Raw genomic sequence first — 6705 nt, 5'->3', positions numbered from 1 at the left:
ACAGCAATAAATAACCTTTTGTCTCCCACAGCGTCGTTAGCGAAGGTGATGCTGCTTGTGACGACCCCTACGGTAGGGGGGGACGACTTCCTGACTTCGTAGATGTACTCTGAGGTCGTCCAAAGCTATTGCTTGCTGAAAATTTTGTTGTCTATATGATTTGAGTTAGGCTAGTTAATGGGTTAAGTAATGCACAGAATTTTAGGGAAACCTGTCAGGACCTTAGGCAGAACAATTATTGTGGTCTCGTGCGTGCCATGTCATAGGGGATTTTACATCTTTCGTTAAAACTTGCTCTCGTCCCAATGAACAATTTGAGCCTTTGCATATCATCGTCCAGTTCCTCCTACGTGCATAGAAAATAGGAATTTTCTTCTAATTTTCAAGTCTTTCGTAAGACGTGACCGCTGTAATACAAAAACCGTGTCCAATTTTCTGTAAAACCTCTACACGACCACTAAACTTAATTTCCCCACCTAACCTAAGCTCCAAGCCGTGTCCTCACCTACTTAACTAACTCGAGGGCCAACGTCCTCTGCGGCCTCCCCCCCCTTTAACTGCCGTATTCATAGCCGGCCGTCGTCATTCAAATGTCCGCTATCATACGTACACCCCAATTCATGTAACAAAATCACGGTTACAGCATAGCGTAAGGAACCACCAACTAACCTAAATTACGGCATCGTGCTCTTGCGGAACGGGTGGGCACGGGTTTTTTGAGGTAATGGGCGTGGCAGCTGATATACCATACTGTTATAACAACTACAACTTATAACAAGATTCACCTTTATAATTTTATTAGGATAGATTTGTAGCCATGTTAATTTAATGAATTTTTATCGGTTTGTTCTTGGTATAGTGTTTGATTAGGGTTTAGGTAGTCTAGTCACTGAATATTTGACTGTCATAATACTCGTCCACGTGGCTAATGCACTGACCGCAACATGTTCAGGTATTGGGCGGAGGAATTCGGCTTTCCATCGTCGCCTTCTTAGTTTTCTTCTTTATTCTAGTTCTTTTCTTTTCTCTTTCCATATTATATATTTTCTTTTTTCTATTCCTTTTTCCTTAAGCAGAACATTTCCTTTTATCTTTTCCTCTTCATATGGTTACTGCAGAATTTTTATTCTTCTCTCGCCGCTGATGTCTGACAGGAAAGAATGAAATGGGCGAGGTCTTCTATCTCGGCTCCTCACATTACATTCTAACTAGCCAGGCTACCTTATGTGGGAAAGTGAATTCTTGCAATTGGGAAGTTATTGAATGGTGGACCTACTACCCACCACCTAGTCCTAATAGTGTGGAGGTAACTGGGCTTGGAAAGGAGATAGCCATGTCAGGGGTGCAGAGTAAAAAGGTAACACTCAAATTCTGCACATTAAGTGTATGAGATTCTAAGACGATGTTAATTGGGTAAATGATTATCATTTCCCAAAGTTTAGGCGATGATAAACGTTTTGTTTTATAGGAAAAATCTATTAGGTGTGATATAAAAAAATACACGCACACTACTCAAATGTGGTTTTGTGAAGAAATTTATTTTTTCGTTGCTAAGGCCTGATTTGCATATACTGTAGTGTTGCCTGCTGAAAACTACATGTTCCTGGTTTATGACTGTTTGGCTTACGTCTGTTTAGACTTTGCGTTGCACAACCATGAATACTAAATGGAAAGATAAAATTTGCCTTACGTTACTTTGTACGTCTTAGAAAAATGGTCTAGTGCTGTACTTTACATTGAAGCTTGTTAGTATAGTTATCTTGGTTTTTTATAATATATGGTATCAGGTTATAAATGCTTTGTGTTGTGTTTATGGATCATGAGACTTACTTCGTAAGGCTAAAATCCAGCCTGTAAACGAAATAACCCCATGACGGATATCTTAAAATCAATTAATGCGGGGGGGGGGGGGGTTTAGTATTAATGTAAGGGGGTAATGACTTCGGTGCACCTTTCACAGTATAGTGAAGACTTCAGTGAAGGGACGCTGTAATGTGTATTTGACACCATTTATGTTTTAACCTTGAACTCCACCTCTTCTCACTTCCTATTTTCCTTAACATCATAAAGTAGGAAGCATTAGTCAGATGGTTCAAGGTCAAATAGGAGAACCATATTGGTAATGTTTTGGAAAAGTATGAAATTATGTACTGCATACAAAACTCAATTTTGACATAAAAAGAACTTGAAATTTTGTGTGATAAGACTGGGAAGGTCATAATTGTGAATACTGTAGTGTAATGTCTTATCCATTTTGAGTTACAATTAGAATAAAAGAAATATATGCTGTATATGATGAATTTTCCAATGTTGTAAAGTAAAGCCATTGCTGTGATTAGGGATGGTTTGGTTTTTGAAAACAATCTCCAAGAAAAATGAAATGGTGTTATTTTAAAAATTTGTTTCATATCTTACAAAAGTCTGTTCTGGTTTGAGACATTCTAGTTCATCCTGTGATTTTGTGTGAAATTTACAATGAATTCCTTTATAATTTCTGTAAATCATTGTTAAATATTTTACACCATTATTTGAAGCCTGTGGTTTCATTGACCTTAGGAAATAATAGTTGATCCTGTACGATTAGGAAATAATAGTTGATCCTGTACGATTAGGCTAGGAAATAATAGTTGATCCTGTACAATTAGGAAATAATAGTTGATCCTGTACGATTAGGGGGGTGAATGCAGTTCGTAGGGACAGGGTGATATCTTTCTCATTACCAGTCAAATCATTTTTCCTTATGGTGAAGATGTTTTTTACTATGATCCGATATACCATAATATGAAGTTATTTTATCATTGTAAATATTATATTTTACCTTTACCACGGCAATATTTTCTAGTTCAGCCCTGTCCGAACGCAAGTCACGGGTAGCTCCTGCTTAGTTTCCAAACTTTTCCGATTGATAGAGCCCGTTTCGTCACAGGATAAGAATCGTTAGTTTTTACAATTTAATGCTGTTCCATCAATATACATTCTTACCCCTCAGTTAAGTTTGTAGTTAGTTGGGACACGTCCTTTATAGTGGCACTTGATACTGCCATGATAATTGTCATGAATTGTTAGGTAAGTGAAAGGTCGATATAATGCGCTGTCCGCTGAAGCCACAGCCAAGTTACTCGCTCGTTGAATTTCCCCCAAGCATTGTTTCCTGCCTGACTATAATAACACCTGTTGGGCGGTGCTCTGTTCACCTATCAGCTGGTCAAGCTTGGAAATGTATTGATGTTTGGACTTACGTTTTCGCTTATCGCCACAATCTACATTCTCAACCCTTTAAGATTGTAGTTCGTTGGGACATGGCCTGAAATTATGCCAAACACTAATTTGTTATATATACAAACAAAAGTTAGGTTAGCCAATAATTAGTTAAGATGTTTTGGTAGATAAAGCCAGTGTCAAACAAACCACCCGAACTAACCCTTTGTTTCCGTGCGCTTGTAGGCCTACTTTTGTTGGCCACGTGATTTTTAGATTTTTTATCCCCCCCCAACCCGAGATTGACCTGCATGAGGTCGACCCTTTCCAACGCTTAACGCCGTAATGGACAGACGTGTTCCGTAGAGTTTGAGCGATGGTGTTGAGTTTATTACTCGTATAGATCAGCTTGATGCTTTGAAGACAATAAGGTTTTTAGACCTACGGGACTTTACTCGGGTTACCCTGTAATTTTTTCATTTTTTATTTCAAGAAGGGCACTTAGGCGATTTTAGGGGTCCCCGTGAAGGCGCAAGATCCCGAGGATTTAGACTTTTACGCCTACAAATGATAAGGTAATCCTGCGTAACTTTTTTATTATTACAATGTGGTTAAGATATAATTTAGTGCTGCCCATAGCTCTTTTTTTTTTTTTTTTGTGTAGGAGAGAGACTAGCGAAGGGGGTCCGGGGGCTTGCCCCCGGCTAGGGGGAACTGCTAGGTTGGGTTTGGCGGTTTGTATGATAGCGACAGTGTTTGGGGGCATTGCAAAGGTCATTAGGAAGGTATGGACATGGCTTGTAGGACAGGTTAGGGGGGGAAGTCTGGTTTAGTTGTAGTCCATTTTTCTCGCACATTTCCGACATTCATGCGTCGAATGGTCCTTGTACAGTATGTAGATTGTTGGGAGAAGCATTTACAAATTTAGTCAATTCATTATTTCATTCTGTTAAACTTCCCGTGAAAAACCCTGTCCTAGTACAGTATATAGTTTGTTGGGACAAGCATTTACAAAACTAGGGAATTTAATACTATTTCTTTCTATGATCATTCCCTTGAAAAAGAGCCGATTTCAGACATTTTTTACTCGATTTTCTGGCGGTTCAGGGCCTGTCCCATCAAACTATGAAGGCTCCGAAGGCTGAAATACGGCATTTAGACTCCTAACAGGTGTCAACAAGTGGCGGGGTATTTATCCTGTTGGCCGCAGGGTGACTATCGCCACCATTTCAGCTTGCTCTAACCTTAGTTAAATTTCAGTTGTCACAGAGAGAACTTTTTCCTTTGGCTGTATATTTTTGGTATTTTATGGTTTTCTGTATTAAACTTTTTTAGTTTTCTTTTCTGCTGTGTTTTCCGATTGTTTGTGATCATGTAGACATGTCATGAACTATACTGTATTGAGGTAGACCCTTATATGTTATGCCAGTCATGCCAAGGGCACATATGCTCCGAGGCCTTGCCTTGCGAGTAGTGTAGGTAGTGGCTATCCTCCCAGTTGGTGTTTTTTGGCAGGAGGAAGAAGACCAAAAGTTATTCTTTGCTTTTGGGTTCTTCCGCAAAGACAAAGAAATCCAGGCCTGTGTCTATTTCCCCTGCAACTCTTTTGACTTTCCCATTCCATCTTCTGGAGGGCAGTCAGGTAAAGAGCAGTGGTCTTATGTCTTTGGACAAGCTTGGGCAAGGAGGCTCTGTCAGTTTGCTTAGTGAGACTGTTTCCTCCTGATTGGAGTGGTTCCCTTAATCCTTCTCTTTCTCGTTTTACAGAGGATGGGCGCCCTTTGGCAGTTGTTGCCTTTGCTGGGCATTCTAGGCTCACCACGGATAGAAAAGCTTCAATGTTTCGTGGAGGAGAAACATCTGCAGAATGACTTATGCTCTTTTCTCCGCAACAGGCTGTCACCTCTGCAGGTTGTCACCCGCCAAAGTCACCCCCTCATTGCTCTGCTCTCCCCTCCCCACTCGGTGTTCACCTAGAGAGCCTCGCAGCTCTTCTTTGCCTTTTTGTAAGGTCGTCTTGCTCTTAGGGCATGATCTTAACCATTCGGAGGGAGACTTGAGATCACTTTCTGGTAAACAAGCTTCTAAGAGACCTGATCCTCGCCCGTGAGACACTTTCCCATCAACTTCCTGAACCTTGGTTGTAGGATCTTGCTCATCGCACAAGCAAAATTCTCAGAATTGCGCTCTTCTAATGTTTCCTCACTTTTGGCCCTCAGACAACGAAAGTGCTCTAGGTCACCCTTGAGGCCCTCTCCCTCAGAGGATTCATAGTCGTCCTCACTATCTCTACCAGCGCTCTCCTTTACATTCTGGGTGATCTCCCTTGAAGAGATCTTGCCACTCTTGATCCTTGCCTTCGCATAACTGTATAGACAACACTCCTGATGGGATTCGCGGGATGACCGGAACTTGTCCTCGCATTCCAGGTACTCCTCACAATTTGCCCTTACCATACCTCGCCTTCACCTTTGCAATCATTTAACCATCGTGTGACCTATGGCTACCACTTCATGCAACTCCTGCATACAGTGTATTTTTCCCTCGAACCAGCATTTTGTCAGAGAGGCCTTCAGACAAACATCATTCTTAAAGTCCTTCCCTGTCACCTTAAAGAGAAGATAGAGGTGAGTTACCCCCTAACCCTGCTTCACTAGATCTTTCAGAAGGAATTCTGCCTCCTCAGCCCTCATTGGCCATTGAGAATCCCGCTTTGGGAGGCACCATCTATCTGCAATAGATGGAACGCTTCAGCTCCTTTTACACCTACTGCTGCAATTCTAATGCCTTTCCTTATGCTGGATAACCTAAGGCCTTGTTCTGAAAAGCATCACAGGAACCAAGTCTGTCACACTCGCTGGCAGTGACGCCACACCTCAAACACAGACACCTACAGGCTGGTTCCCATCACCTTAGACGAATGCCCTGAACCAGTTCGCAGATTTTCAGGATTTGAGCACCCTCGTAGTGCTTTGGATGATCCGCTCTGTTGCTGGTGTAGGAAAAGCTCTACCTCCTTCACCGAAGGGGAGAAGATAGTCTTCGGTTTGGTGTGTTGCTCTCTTTGTGGTGCCAAACCCAGATTGGGATCGTTGGACCTTTTTATGAAGGTGGGAGACCAGTTCATTGGAAAGGAGTCACTTACATCTGCATGCTCCTCTCACTTGGTTTACAGCTCCTCATTAGTACTCATTCATCCCCAGAGTTTTATCCAGGGAGGACCGCACCCCAAGAAGGACCTTCTCTGGTGTTTGGAGACCGTTGGACCGATCGAATCTCAAGGAGGTGTCTCATTCGCATCAGATAAGGACCTTACCCAGAAGACAGTGTTTCTTCTTGCCTTGGTTTCTACCAAGCAGGTAAGTGGACTACTTAGGCTATCTTTGGACATCATCCATTCAAGGGGGTGGAGGGAAGTTTCTCGGGGCTTTGTCTCTGAATTTATTACTAAAACACAGAATCCTGCTTCTATGGACCCAAGGTTTTCTTTTCAGGTTTATAGTCTTA

General features: G+C 41.8%; 1 protein-coding gene across 4 annotated transcripts in view; it reads left to right on the top strand.

Moving 5' to 3' along the window:
- Unr (cold shock domain-containing Unr) overlaps nucleotides 1–6705 on the top strand; it is a 46042-nt gene that overhangs the window by 554 nt on the left and 38783 nt on the right. The window lies entirely within an intron of this gene.

Source organism: Palaemon carinicauda, chromosome 5 (genome assembly GCF_036898095.1).
Source record: "Palaemon carinicauda isolate YSFRI2023 chromosome 5, ASM3689809v2, whole genome shotgun sequence".
Taxonomy (NCBI): Eukaryota; Metazoa; Arthropoda; class Malacostraca; order Decapoda; family Palaemonidae; genus Palaemon; species Palaemon carinicauda.
The sequence above is the reverse complement of the archived record's forward strand: the minus strand, read 5'-3'. Positions and strand labels throughout refer to the sequence as shown.